At 34.5% G+C, this 16,261-nt stretch overlaps 1 protein-coding gene across 1 annotated transcript in view; it reads right to left on the bottom strand.

Annotated features, from left to right (window-relative positions):
* CSRNP3 (cysteine and serine rich nuclear protein 3) overlaps window positions 1-16,261 on the bottom strand; it is a 266,956-nt gene that overhangs the window by 235,775 nt on the left and 14,920 nt on the right. Inside the window, exon 2 of the mRNA XM_033231264.1 lies at window positions 13,102-13,271. The gene's annotated coding sequence lies outside the window, so the exon portion shown is untranslated. The remainder of the gene's footprint in view (window positions 1-13,101; window positions 13,272-16,261) is intronic.

The following is a 16,261-nucleotide window of genomic DNA, read 5'->3' on the forward strand; positions in this document are numbered from 1 at the left end:
TAAAAAAAGAAAAACTGATATCCACTGATAGGAATAAAAGAGGGAGACATTTACAGAATTTGTTAGCTCAGCTTTTAGTTAATCAAGCAGTCTATGGCACCTACCTTAAGTATTATCACGGATATGTTCCTGCATGGAAACCATGCGATTTTTGTCCTGGAGAACAAGAATGCCCAAATAAGCTCTTGAATGGTTGCTAGGGCTGCCCTGACAAGTTTCATTCTCTTAAAATACGTGGAACAAACCACAGCCTTTCTAACAATAATATGTCCATATCTTTTCTGCCACAATAAGATGTTAGGCGTATCCCAAATAGTCCCCTGTAGAAAGTGCTGAGCACCTAATAAGTATTTATACATGTTTAAGTACTTTCATTACACCCCAGAAGCATTGCATGTTGTGGCAGACAGAAGGGGTATATAATCATGTAATTAGTCTGACCCCAAATTAGTCTGTTTGTAACAACATGGAGCACATAATGCCAATGTCAAATATAAAGTGTAAATAAAGGAAAAAATGTATGATATCCATTCTGGATATCATACGAGGGAATTTTATTACAGAAGTCTCTTTGTAAATAGACATCAAAATAGATGCCTTTATGATAAAGTGATTTTACCATAGGGTGAATACAGAGGAGCCCTAAATGAAGATTTTTTTAAAAATGTAATTAGAGAACTTCAGATTCAACACTGTTCAAGAGAGAAATATTAGTGGCATGATGATGTAATAAAAGATGCTTAGGTTCTGGAGTACCAAAAAACAGAGGTTGCCATATTTTGGAAATTTCTAACCTCTGTGACTTTTAACAAATTACTTAACATCAGTCTCTTCATTTCTCATATGGGCATATGAACTCCAATTTTATACTATATAGTGAAAATAAGTAAAACATTTTACTTATTTTTATATCATGGGATTTACAACATATCATCAATATATTAGTTCTTTTTATTAATCAGAAAATTAAAAAATGAAACAGAATGTGATAGAATATTTATAAATTTAATTAGCAACTGGCTATGAGTAATTTCCACTATTCACTTACAAATAATTTCACTGCTTCAGTGTTGTTTTGAAAAAAATATTTAGTTTAGTTTTTTTTCACATTTATGAACTATGAGATCAAAGTGAATTACTAATATGGGGTCCATTGTTATTAGTGGCCCAACACATTTTTCTTCCTCCTATGTTTTCTAGTAACATATTCCATGTCTCCTTTCTTGTTAGCACTACAATGGAGAAATGAATGAGACAGTCAATCAAAGGACCTCATCCACTGGTGACAGTGTTTGATTCAGTGAAGGGTATGAGGCCCATGCTAGGGTTGTCAGTCAGGCTCCAGTTTAGAAAATAGAGTCCGTGCCAGGTGGTCTAATGATTCCTGTGTGAAGAAATTTCATACAAGGAAGTAGTTACAGTGGTTTTGAGGGAGCTGAGACCCCAAATAAAAAAAGGGAAAAGAAACTCAGATATTAGCAACACTGGTTAGGTGCCACCACTCCTCAGGCTGGAGGCACAAAGGAAGAGGTGATGTAAGTCACCAGAGATCAAGAATGGGTGCTGCCTTCTGGGAGCTGAATCCCTGGGGAGGTTGTTGCATGGGGACTAGGAATATCAAAAGGCCTGAATCATGAGAAGATGTGGAAGCCACTGGATATACCACCTGAGGCATGAATGGGTGGGTGAGAATATTCTGGTGTATCCCTTACCCCTGCCCTCCATTGTCCCACCAGTGCATCTTATTTGCTGAACCCATCTGGAAGGGAGTAGGCACGGAAGTTGGGAAATGCAATTTGCCAGAGATCCTATCTGAGCACAAATGGACACATACTTGACACATTAAAATAATCCTGGAGATCTAAACTGTTGGAGCTAGGGGTGGAAGACATGCCTTCTTGTCTTCAAGAAGAGAGCAATGTGTATGTCTGTAAGTACAGAGGCATTTTCCATAGATCATCTGGGGAACCCACAATCCCATATACAGTAGGAGAAAATGAGTCCTTTGCAGAGTGAAGAGAGATCCAAGTCATGGTGGACAGGATAGGTATTGAGGTTATCATTTGAACCCCCAATCCACTTTGGCCTAATGTGACCTACTCCTGACTCTCGATTACATGAGCTAGCATATCTCTGTTTTATCTAAGCTAGATAGTATAGGGCTTCCATCATTTGCAATAAAAAGTCTTGACTAATATAACCATGATCATTAACTTGGACTATTTTAAAGAAGTGCTAGGACAAATGCCTTGTATTACCAGTAAAATAAATGAAATTAAGGAATGCTTGTGGTTATGTATTACCAGTAAGACAAATTAAATGAATGTGGTTATGTTGACAGGCCTTTGTTGCCACAATACTGAATGAATTCTCTCTCTTTTATCTTGAATAAATAATTTAAATAAAAAACTCTCCTGAAGTTAGAAAAGTAATTCCCCTCAGCCTTTTAAGATAGAGGAGACAGTTGTATTCCTTGATTCATGTCTGGTAATCAGACAAGAAGAATGCAGATTAATGCCAGATGAAGGTTATCAAAACAAAAATTCACTACAAAGAAACAAAAATGAATCTGAAGTTCATCTACAGCTATAGAATATGAGATGCTAAGCAAAGCAGTGTTGTTCTATTTTATCCTACCTCAATAACTGAAGATTTTTTAAAAATAAAGTAAGCAAATAATTTATTGTTTAACCCATTTGCAAAAAAAAAAAGGCACAGGAGGCCCAGTCAACTTCTTTATCTATCTACATCCTGAAACCTAATGTTTTGAGTTTTTTCTTCTTCCACTTCAAGCAATACCTTTATCTTTTATTACTCTCCAATTAAGTGGAAAATAGACATAAATAAATGGGTTTTCCTTTATAGGACAGAAATCACTGGAAACCCAAAGTTGGTTAGTAGTTTTTGCCTGCTTGTTTGTTCGTTTTGACTCCCTAAAACTGAGAATCAGATCTTGTCAATAAACATTTTGTCTGAAGAATGAACTTATAATTCCAATCCCACAAAATTTGCTTCCATTTAATGATGTACTTTTTCCAGGTTGAAGTTTTCTGGAAATGAGAGTTAATTTTTCTCCAATCCATACAATGTACTGGTTGACAATTATATTTTTTAGCATGGTTGCATGCTAAAAAATGTCATATCTATTAGTCTGAAGTTCTCAAGCAGAGTATAAATTCCTTAGGATTGAAACATGCTTTTCAGTCTGCTCATACGCAGCAATACATCTTCAGTGTAGTCTTTGACATGTGGTGTGCTCCATTAGCCCTCATATAATTTGAATTTTAATAAACTCTTGAGATATATAAAGAATTTATATATTTTTAGTCATGTGAGGTACTAAAAGCAGAGACATGAGAGTTTCAGCATTTTACAAAACTAATTTTAATGGTAATCAGCATAGGTGGTTAAACTTGATCAGAATCTCAATCTCTATCACTTCCAGTGGTACCGTCATTTTATTCTAATTAATAATACTTTCGATAAGAACTAAAGGACTGCTTGTATTTAACGCAGAATTTTTTAAATTAAAGATTTTAAAAACAGTCTTATTTGTTACATGGCATGGAAATGATAAAAATATTTTTATTTTTATTTTCTTGTAGAAAGCATAGCATACTATAGTGGTTAACAGTGCCAGCACTGGAGTTTGAGCTGGTTTTAAGTTTTTAATGCCAGCATTTATAAGCTGTGTGGACTTAGATAAGCTACTTATCCCCTTTGCATCTCAGTTTCCTTATCTGTTCCATAAGAATAAACTCTGCTAGGACTACCATCCCTACTCACCTAAATGTTGTTTTGTGAGGATTAAATTATATGATGCTTCAAAACATTCAACATTAAAATGAAGGATTAGACACAGGAGGGTTATTGGTAGTGCTGTCTTGTATAACTTTCATCTTATTATCTCTTTTTTATGTGAATTTGAAATGTCTTTAAAAATGTATTTTAAGATAATCTTGAACATTTTAAAGGTCTCTTAATGCACATACATTGCCAGATTAATTAGATACTCATGTGAAATTAAAGAAATTAATTTAGAATGAAACAGAGTCAAAGGCAATTATAGTTTTACATTAGGAAGGATATTTTTCAGTTTATCATATTAATAGGTCAAAATAGGATTACCTGGCTATGTACTATTAGGAATCTGATACAACTTTATATTCATTATTAATTAGAAAGCATTAATGGAAGAATATCTCCTTAATTTAGGACAAAGTATATCCTATGACTAAATTAAAGGTGAAATGGTGGAGGCACTTCCATTTTTAATGCACTGTACCCTTTCTAGTACCCAAAATAACTTTTTAGAACATATAATTACAAAATCCCATTCATAGTAGACACAACAATTGTTAAAAACTTAGCAGGGAATATGCATTGCAAAAAGAAAAATGTAAAATTCTGCTGTGTATAAAATAATAGTTAAATACAAAAAGATATCTAATGTGTTGCCTAAATTAATCTACATATTTAATGGAGTTCCAACGGCGTAACAAATTTGTTTAGTAGCTTAAAAATATTCTTCTAAAATTTAAATAATAATCATGTGAGATAACATTAAACTTTAAGAGTATGGTAGTGTACTGGTTTTCTGTTAATAGTGGTGGGTTACAGAAAATTGAGAACTCTCATCTGAGATAATAAAATTTACTACAAAGCCATAAGAAAACACTAATGCTGCTTTTAAAATAACCAGAGCATGTAATAAAAAGAAAACCACAAACACTGATCACATTATATGTGATAATTTAGCATAAGAACAGAATTACAAATAAATAACAAATAATATATTATTCAATATATCATTTTAGAAAAACTGGAAAATTATCTCTAAATGTCACACAATATGCCAATAAAATTTTCAAATGGACTAAAGGTTTAAATACATATAGAAATTTATGAAAATCATAGAAGCAATTATTTGTGTACAATTGATCTTGGCAGTAGAAGTTTGGCTACACAGTTCCTAATGCTAAATTCATAATATATTTGACAGTATAAATACGTTTCACTAGCAAACATAGATTTAGAAGAAAAGTGACAAAATAGGAAAGATATTGTGTATGCATTCACCAAATAACTAATCCTTAATATTATAAAACAATGAAAAAAAATCACCATCATAATAAAAAACCTGGATAGGCAATTCACACACACACACACACGCATGGCAAATGATTAAATACATAAATAATTAGCTTCCTAATATTCAGAGAAATTCAAGTGCAAACATTGGTATATGTTTTCGCTAATCATATTTGTGTGGGGGGGGGTCTATAATGTGTTCATATATGAATGTATATATACATACACAGAAAGAGAGAGACAGAGGAAGAGAAAGAGAGAGAGCCAGGGTGGGTAGGGGGAGAGAGAGAGAGAGATTCAGATAGACATAAGAGAGAGAGAAAACACCTAACCAGTTTTGGTAAAGTGTTTGGTAAGGTGTTGAGGAAATATGCACTCACATATTAGAAGTGGGCATATACATTGGTAAAGTTTTCTGGAAGGCAATTAAAAACAATAACCTTTTAACTATAATTTCCACCTTTAGAGATTTGCTCTAAGATTAATCTACAAGTAAGTCATAAACAGAAGTAATCATATTGGTGGAAAATTCTAGAAAACTATTATAATACCGAAATAGATCTAGTTAGGATAAAGTATATACAAATAAATTGTGAAAAAATATATCGATTTTTTAAATCACCCAGAATTCTACTACTTGTTGAATATTACCATCTATAGAAAATGCATGTTTTTCTTTTTCCTTCTGGATCTTATTATACCACGAATTTAAGATTTTATAAAACTTGATGAAATTAATATAATTTTGCAAACTTCTTTACAAATGTGAATATATTTTATGTCAATAGATACATTTATTCAGCTGTTTTTGTTGATTATATCATACTTAATTGCGTGGATTTTCCAAAGATTATTCAACAAATTGCATAGTATGTAGGTTCTGCATACTTTTTCACCATAAGGAAAAATACTGCAAAAATCATCCTTAAAGCTAAAACTTTTTCCTACATTTCAGCTTTTTAAAGAAACAAAGAACTGTTAAATAAATCAGTTCTAAATATCTCAGTGTTCTAATTTACTAATAAATGAGAACGCTGAATTCTGATTTAGTAATAAATGTAAAGGTCAACGAAACTATATGAGGAGTTTGGGAAGTTACCTAGTTCATACTGGCAGTACTGTATGCATAAATTGAAATCTTCATGAATATCTGATATGAAAACTTATTTTTCAATAAAACTGGACCTGTTGAAGCAGACCCTAATTGTATTTAACAATCTTAATAATTGCTATACAATTGGCCTATTTCAGTTGACTCACGTTATGCTTAAGATGAAGAAAACATTTCATCAGTTGAATCTTTTTTAGTAAAAAGTCATGAACACACCAATCAAAAATAAACATATTTAGGAACTAAAGTAAGGAGAATTAAATGAGATAATTTGTTTAAAGCATTGACCACAATGCCTGCCAAGTGATAAAATGCTCAATAACACTCGCTATTCTGATTACTCCCATTAAGCAATGTGGGGGAAATATTGGACAAAGGCCCTGCCATCAAGGAGCTTAAAATAATTGTAATTATAAATTTCAACCATTTCCATACTCTCACTTCAAAGCTACTACAGAAGAGCTACTCTGTTGAAAATAATAATGTAGGCTGTGTTTATCCTTTTTGTACTCCATTCTTTAATTTTTCAAGTAAACATTTGTTTATCAGACATTGAAGGGCATTTAAAAAACATATAACTTTTTTTATTAATGTTCATGAATTACTTAGTTAACTTAACTCCCTAGGTTTCCTTTTGCAGCCTCTCTAGCTTTATGCCTATTTATAAAAATCCAAGCCAAAAGTATGACATCAGTCTTATGTAACCATGATCTTAGCATAGCATTTCATTATAACTGATTAATGACCACTATAATGGGAAGCCTAATCATCAATTCTTTTGGCACGTAAAGAGTTCTTGAAATATATATCTATAAATGTATATATATCCGGAATATGTACTAATCTCTCCAAGCCAAAGTGATGGTTGTCATAGAAACAGCAAACAGCAGAAAGTCGGATCTGACATAGCAAGAAGATAATGGACAGCATCTTTGGAGGAAATCATAAAATAGGACAGGCTATGTTGGAAAAATTACATATAATATAATTGCCATGATTTCCTCCAAACCAAGGTTCTCAAAGATGGAATTAAATACCCTAGCCTCTGATAAATTTAAAGTATATACATTTTCAAAACTGTGGGAGTTGTAGGCATTAGAACAAATTTCAAGATCAAATACAAATAACGGCCAGGCACGGTGGCTCATACCTGTAATCCTAGCACTTTGGGAGGCCTAGGTGGGAGGATTGCCTGAGGTCAAGAGTTCAAGATCAGCCTGGCTAACATGGTGAAACCCCATCTATATTAAAAATACAAAAATTAGTTGGGCGTGGTGGCACTTGCCTGTAATCCCAGCTACTCAGAAGGCTGAGGCAGGAGAATTGCTTGAGCCCGGGAGGTGGAGGTTGCAAGTGAGCCAAGACTGCAAGATTACGTCACTGCACTCCAGCCTGAATGACAGAGTAAGTCTCCATCTCTAAATATATATATACGTGTGTGTGTATGTGTGTATATATATATTATATATATAATATATACACACACATATATATACATATGTATATATTCTTTATATGATTTGTAAGTAAAATATGTGCATTTTCCATCTCACATGATATTTCCACCAACATTACAATCCAATGGCATAAAAATATGTAACACTTTATATATTTTGCATATCTACATGACACAATTAATGGGACCCAGCACACAATGGGTCTCACTATGGAAATATCTAGTGCTTTTAGCACTCTATTTAGCAGTCTTCACCAGTTTTCATGCTTCTTTTGAAAATTGTTTTAATTCAGCTTGAGTTTTTGATTATTTCTTTCCTTTTTTTTTTTTTTTGGTGATGCTAAGACTGTTGCAGTTGTACATTAAGGATTGTAAAGAGACTTAAGAGTTCATTACATAAATCAAGTTTCATAAATTTTTATTCAAATGTCTAGAACTGTAAATTATATAACCCAGTCTTTACTACTAATCCCTTATTATAATATTTGTGAGATAAAGGCAAATGCAACAAACTAAGAGTCCACTGTAATTTTCACTCACTGCAAATACTTTTCTACCTGAAAATTAAATATCATTAAAAAGATGGTTTTCCAAGTTTTTATGTGCTGGTTTTTGGTTGAAAAGTAATTACATTTTTTGTTTTGTTATATTTATTCTGGTTGCTCTTTCTTCCTTACATTTAAAAACTATGCTTTTGACCTTAGTCCAATTCTCAATGGAGTTCAGTATTTTTGAGACTTTAACTATTCCAGTTCCTCCAAGATCACTGGAGCCGAACATGTAAAACATGGTACAATAAGTCTGTGGCCCTAAAACATTCCCAGCTTATTTACAAATTCCTCAAACAAAAAAGAAGGATTTCTTTTTATATACAAACACGCACTTCCCAGAGTGAAAGGATTAAATATTATTGCAGCCCATTTTGAAATCGCACCGTCTCTCTCTCTCTTTTTTTTTTTTTTAAGCAGGACCATATTTAATTCCTTCCTGCATTCACTTGCACACAAATACTCTTCCCCCAAGCTGTCAGAAAGCATCAGACTGCCTGATCTGCACAGTGAATTTCAAAATCTTTTGAGAGACACAAGGACATTTGCTTCAGGCACTGATTTCATCATCACCATCATAAACACCAAGTATAAAGCAAGTCCATCTCTGGTATTCAAACCAAAGCTAGAAGATGATGCTACTTTGAAGATGGTTAGTAGAATTTTAATCACCTAAATTTGTTTGGATGCATTTTTCAAGCCATGAGATTTTGCAGTTGGGCAATCATTTATTTATTGCCTGTGACCACTCCTAGATGGCCCCAAAGTAAGGGTGTGATTCTCTAACAAGAGGTTTATAAAATACAAACACTCTAAGATTTATTTGTAAATAAATTACACTGTCAGATGAAAATGTTTTGATCACTAATGTGAAGATGGTATCTTTAATATTTAATAGCAACTTTAATTCTTGTGCTCTTCATGAAATGTAGCTCCAATATCAATTCCACCTATGAACATCCTGAGTAAATAATAGATGTGGGAAATTTGGAGGTTTTCTATGATGTATTTTGCATTTCATGCTAATAACGCCATATCCTTCAAATGATGTCAGCGATAGTACCATTAACATCACCAGGACTACCTTTATATTTAGCTTTTCATGACAGATATTTGAGAGTTAAAACCACAGTGGCTGTTGTTTTTCTAGATTCATTGTTACAGATCAATAAAATTTTATTTGAAATTTGGTCCAATTGTGCTTTTGAGTTTAAAGCCAAATTTAAATGAAGTTTGTTGGGAATTAAAACAAACAAGCAAATATAAAATACAAGTCTGTCCCTAGCCAGTAAAGTTGAATATAATTACTCCATTCAGTCAGAAGCTGTGACTAAGTGAGTTCAACTGAAATGCAGGGTAAGTGGGTTTCTGAATTCTTGAATTATTGAACAAGTAATGCAAGGTCCTGGAGTTCAAGAGATAGAGAGATATTATCTTTTTTTCAGGGAGTCCAGGATATCCATTGATCCATCTGGCAAAAGTGGAATATACAAAGGTTTTACCTTTAAAGTAAATGAATTAACCCTTGATTTGTTGCTGCTGTTAAAGATTCACACTGCATACTTCATCTCACCCACTTTTTATTGTAACATTTTCACGTTATCACAAGTAGCATTATGTCACCAAGACAAACCAATTTCCTTCATGTAAATGTAAAACAACATGTTTGCTGTAAGATATTTCCATCAATGTCAATGACATACAAGGAAAGTCTCAACAATCTGCCCTGTCACTTACTTACAGAAAGGGGAAGCAAATGTTCTTTCATGCTCAAATTGAATTATCTGCCCACCATTTCATTTAGCTCATTGAATTTGTTCATAAACTCATCACTAGCACTGTCCTAAAGTCACAAAAAGGCAAGAAGAAATGAGAAGCTAATTACATTTACCAAAAGATAGATTCATTCTATATAAGAGATGCTGGCATAAAAGATACAGCTATGTCTTTCACTTGATGATTTGTGTCCCTCTACTCAGTAGCCAGGCTTGCAACTGAACCATCAGAGAGCTGGGTAGTCTGGTAGAGAGGCAGATTCTAGGGCTCTACATTAAAGTCCTCTGCCACCAGCTCACATTTTGATTTTTGTCAAATTACTCTCCCTGGACCTTAATCTCCACATCTGCAAAATAAGAGAGTCAGCCTAGACACTCTCAAAGGTCCTACTAGTTCTCATAGTCTTTGAATTCAAAATGAGGTTTGACTCTTCACTATTAGTTTTTTTTCTCAGTTATATACAGAGCACTAAATCCTCTTAAAAACACTAACATGGGTTTTCTTCTTCAATTTGCCCAACTTTATAAAATAATTAATAAAGTTTTGTATTTACGATCAGGCTAAGAGTAACCCATAGTGATAGATAGTCCTCTGTAGGTCATATTGCCATTTATTCTTTACCCTTCCTCCTCACTGTTTATCTCAAGTCATAGTTCTGATTACACATTCAATTACAAGTTGTTCAATGATGCATATCACCATTCCCTTCCAGAGGAATATTGACAAATGCTTCCCTCAAAACCCCTGAAAATTCACAAAGTACATGAACAGCACCACAGGGAGAAAAAAAAAACTTATCAAACGTTGCAGTTGCCTTCTTTAATAGCCTAAGTATTCTCCTCTGACCACAGTGGATATATGTATGTGCTTTCTCCTTTCTAGACTAGAGTAATGGTGAAGTGGGGCAGTTGTAACCACACATCAAAATAGTTATTAAAAAATAAAATCACTCTCCACTATACTGTTAACCTTCCAGGGAACTGTTCAGGTGCTCACAACAACTGCCTGACCTATAATTTTTCAAACCTCCCTAAACCACCAGAACATCACTTTCATCTGGAAAGCATCTTGAGCCATAATTGTAAGGCCTGATGGTGTTTAAATGTACATTATAGGTACTTTGTGAACTCACAAGCTATAGAAATCAATAAGTGTCTTGCATAGAGAAGTCCTGCAATTGATTTTTCCAGGAGAGAGCCAATTTGTAACTTCAGGAAAGTCATAGACACCTAGGATGTTGTAAGTATGTTGGCAATTTAAAAAAAAAATCACAGGGGTGTGGAAAACACTGCACTGCACTGCTAGATGAGGAAGTATCTCAAAGATATAGAGTTTTAAACTGATGATGATTTTTAGGAGTGGCTAAAGGAAAAGAAAAAGATTGAGAAATAGTAGGTAGCTCCTGCAGTGCTCTAGGACTGGAAAAAGAAGAGTTCTCCCAAGTACACAGAAAGGATATGAATAGAGTGCTCCTAAGGGTCTTGAATGTAAATATGTACTATTGCTCATCTAAGGGTAAGAATATCCAGTGGACTCATTTTCTCCAGCTTTTAAGATGTGTCAGAAAATAATTCATTCACTCAATAAAAAAACTGCAAGCATCATCTAGTGCTCAGTACTCTTCTAAGCATCATAGGTAATGGCTCAGTGGGAAAGGCAATGTCAATGCCATCCACAAGGTTACAGTCACTTGGAGGGAGGTGTGAAAAGGCTTTAGATAAATCCCAAACAAAACTTATCCTCTGAAATTGTACTCTCTGGCTATAACTTTTCCACGTAACTGGAGAATCATATCCTCAGAACAGCACCTGTATTCTCCCTTCTCCCAAGTGTTTTTATCTCCTCTTCAGGTTTTTACACTTTCTAAAAGTTCCAAATAAAATAGATTCTACCGCAGTCAAGAGATAAACGTTTTTAATCAAAATGATTCTAACAATGATGGAGAATTATGAACATCAAATAAAATTTTGAATCCTGGGGGAGAGGGAAGAGAATTAAAATAGGATCTCAGGTCGCAGAACTACATTGGATGAACTTCAGTGTAATTATTTTTTAATTATACTTTAAGTTCTGAGGTATATATACACAACGTCCAGGTTTGTTACATAGGTATACATGTGCCATTTGTGCCACGTTGGCTTGCTACACCCTTTAAGGCTGTTTTGGTGAGTTTAAACTCCCCAAATACTAATACCCCAGAAAAATAATGCTAGAAGAAAACTATTGTGAAAACAGCCGCTCTTTAATGACACTCTTTTATGCTGAATAATTTTTACCTTTACTCATGGGATATAATGTCAAAAGGAAGTTTACACCTATCATTTCATGAGGGGTGGGTGAAGGTAAGGGGCTTTTACTTCATTTAGTTTTGCTGTGCATGTTAACTTCTAAAATATAATTTTGAGATTCTTTTCCCTTAATAATTGAGGTTGAATGAGCACAGAGCTGTTGGAAAAGGATCACCTATTTCACAACCTTCATATGTGCATCTGTTACAAAGACTGCAATTTGAAAATGGGTAGAATTTTAAGTTAGAACACATCATACTAAGTTAGACGGTATTATTCACATGAACTGCTTGGGAGAAGTATATACATGAAGAAAGCTGCCCTTACTCAAGAGCATGAACCTGGCCTTGAGTCTGAGTTTTACCTGTGTCCAAATAACTATAGGATCTCAAGGTTTTCAAGGCCTTGATTTCACATAAGCAATCTTTTTAAAAACAAACATCATTTTCTCATCTAGGAAGTAAATGTATTACACTCAGCACTGTAAAGATTCTGCAACTCATTGACCAATCTATAGAAGTTCAAAATGGCTTAACTGATTAGATTTCAAAAGATAGGTTTATTTCAGCAAGCTGAAGACACTCATTAAATTATTTTCAGTTGCTGTCTGCTTACCTCCGATTGGACTCATTTCTGCCTCCTATATACTCACTCCATAGAAATGAGTAGAAGTACACTGCTGAAGTTTAATTAACCAAAATTATATCAAATACTTTGGTATGATGAAGAACTTAAGAGCAGATACAGGCCAATGAATTAAGCTAAAGCCCCCAAGAATGGCCCATGCAACACAATTTAGAGCACAACTGAAATAGAGCTTTAGATACTCACTGGTAAAATCATTAAAAGTGAACGATTGACACTATCAACACTCTCAGCACTGTCACAGCTGAAAACTTCATCATCTGATTCCTGCACTGAAGAGCAGGGTGAGGAGCCGTTGACTTCTTCAAACTTCCCCTTTAAAATTCCACTCATAGCTGCAGCGCTGTCACATGTACCTGTAACGGGAACAGGAGCAATGGAGCTGCTGATTGGATAGTCAAAGTCTCAAAGTCATTTGGGGGGCTGTACATTTTTGAACCACACATACCACATTATCACATGCATGCAGAAATTCTTCTTCTCATAATGTTAGAAAGCATTGAAAACAATTCTACCCTAAGTCATCATTTTCATTCTCATTCTGACAACAGTGTCTTATAAGAAAAAGAAAAAATTAAAAATACGAATATATTCGCTGCATAAGGAGATATGGCTTACTGTTTTGAAATGTCAAAATGGGAGTCAAATACACTTATTTGATTTGTTCTAGTAAATTGTGTATTGTCATTGACAGAGCCAGAGTTCAGAACAAAATAGATCACTCACTTGCATGCTGTCATATCCAGAGCATACTGATTAGGGTACGTCTATCTTGCTTGGGATTTCTTTTTTCTCAGGTATAAAGGCATCTACTTTCCTGGGGCTCTTTGTCCATCAAAAATCAAATTGGTTGCTAGGAATGGCGATACCTGCAGAATTTAGATGCCTTATCACGTCTCCAGTCAATTTAGCAGAGCTACAGGGAATACTTGAGTCCTATGTCAAGGAGTTTGGCTGAATAGATTTTATACATGGTAAACCAGAGTCCTTAAATCTTTTATTGAATAAAATATTAATTTAAATCTCTTCACTCTCCATATTAACATGATCAGTGAAAGCCAGTCATATGTAGCCTGATACATTTCTTAAAATTTATTTATGTCAATTTACATGAATCACTAAACCTGAGAGTAGCAATTTCTTCATAGCTATATAGAGAAACAGTGAAGGTGACCATGGGTTGCAAACAAAGATTCCTACACTGGTAGGTAACCTCGATAAGTAAGTTGGGTCATATGTAATAGAATCATACTCATCTTAGTCTTCTCTTTTGTCCTATTATTTGCAACAAGGATACCAAGAAATACTTCACCTGAATGAAAATGATAGCATAAGTACAATAGTAAACGACCTCTTATTCAAGGAGACAATAGGTAGCAAGAAGTGTGACCTGTGGAGAGCCAGAGAAAGCATGCTCAGGCCAACGGCTGAAGCTGTTACTTGGGTCCAGGTCATTTTGTTCTAGGCTTTTCTTATTTAATCTCCTCTAACTCTGGCCAATGCCCCATTCATATTCAGATTCTGCATTTTTCTTTCTCTTACTAATTTTGTTTACAAAGTCAAAGGAGCAATATTTAGACTGCATTGTAAATTAAATTCCAACTTGAACTGGCTCTGTAAGATAGCTCATGATTGGTTTGGATAAATAACTTGGAAGGGGTAACAGACTAGGGAATCAAAACATCTCTTCCTCATCAGCTTAACACACTATCTGAAATGCTCTTGACTAGAGATGCATCAGTTTGGGGAACAAACTTGTTTTACAAAAGACACCTGCACAATATAGGATACCAAGGAGAGGTGACATCTTAAGCCATCAAATATCAGCCTGGTGGTCCTATCTATACCTTTCTGGTAGTAAGAATCAAGTCTAACTGAAGGGACTTTTTTTATCTTTTTAAGAAAGTAGCAAACTAGAGACTGACCACCCTCCTTGTGCCACTCGTGGACATCATGCTCACCCTTGATTTTGGTAGGTAAAATTCCCTGGGGCATATTTATTCCATGTCTTTCTGTTGACCAACTTCCTCCGTTTCTTTATCTTCTGCTTCCTTATCTCCTCAGCTTATAGATGGCTTTGGCTTCTGACAGACTTGCCTCTACCTTATCATATATCCTCATATTCTGTCGGCCTCTATGCTGAACACCAATAACTCCTTTTTTTTTTTGTTTTTTTTGTTTTTTAGGGAATTTGAGTATCATCCTTTGATCCTTTGGTTGAGTATCATCCTTTGGTCATTTATGCTATTCTATAGAAAAGAGATCTAATTGTCTGTCATTTGTTTACGGGCCATTCATTATTCAGTAAACATCTACTGAGCTTTTATTATGTTCCGATGACTATTTTAGATGCTGGGGAGTGACAAAGAAGCAACATCAACAACATTAAGTTTTGTTTTGTTCTTTTTTTTTTTTTTTTTTACTCTAATGGTGCTTATTACTGGGTGTTATTAGCGAAAGGAGTAGACAAATAATAAGAAGAAAATTACTGGGTGTTATTAGGGAAAGGAGTAGACAAATAATAAGAAGAAAAAATAAATTAAATATATAAACATCATATGGAGATAAATACTACTGAGAAAAATAAGCCATTAAGTGATATGGTGACTATAGGGTTGACTGAGCAAGAACATTTCATTTTTAGTTGATCAGTGAACTAATGTCACTTCACCAAGAGCTAATAACATGGAGGAGGTGAGGGAACCAACAATGTGGACTTCTTAGGGAAAAGCAGTCTAGGACAAAGGAGTGGTATGTGCCAAAGCCCAGGAGACACACAGTGGGTGATAAGATCAGACAGGTCTTCAAGACTTGACTGTGTAGAGCCTTCAAGGACTTTGGCTATTTCTCTAAGTGAGATGAAAGCCACTAAAGGTACTTAAAAAGATAGGGTTTAAGTAGTATAGTGCCAAGATCTGGCTTACATTTTAAAGGGACAACTCATCAGCTTTTTATTTCATCAGAAAACAGAGGGTCTACAATAAAGAAGGTAGCTTTGATGGGGAAAAGGAAAAGCCTAGTAGGGAGGATTTAGTGGCTCCAATAAGCAGTTACAATCAGAAAACCTGACAAGTCACAGGGCTGAAGAGGTCAGTAGTTCCTTTGGGGAGGGAGTTGGGGAATAAGAATTTAGAAAGCAGTTAAAGTGGGGGGAAGGTCAAAGTGTTTCCTGAAAGAATTTGGTTACTTAATTTCACGTAGGACCATCTCTGGTTTCCAGCTTTGTTAATTATTTGATGATGGTGGAGGCACCTTACCTACTAGATTTAAAATAAGATTCATCCAGATACTTTGTACCACTTGTGGTGCTACTGTGGCAAAATAACAACACAAACGTAAGCTTTCT

This window comes from Trachypithecus francoisi, unplaced genomic scaffold (genome assembly GCF_009764315.1).
Source record: "Trachypithecus francoisi isolate TF-2019V2 unplaced genomic scaffold, Tfra_2.0 Lachesis_group13, whole genome shotgun sequence".
Classification (NCBI taxonomy): Eukaryota; Metazoa; Chordata; class Mammalia; order Primates; family Cercopithecidae; genus Trachypithecus; species Trachypithecus francoisi.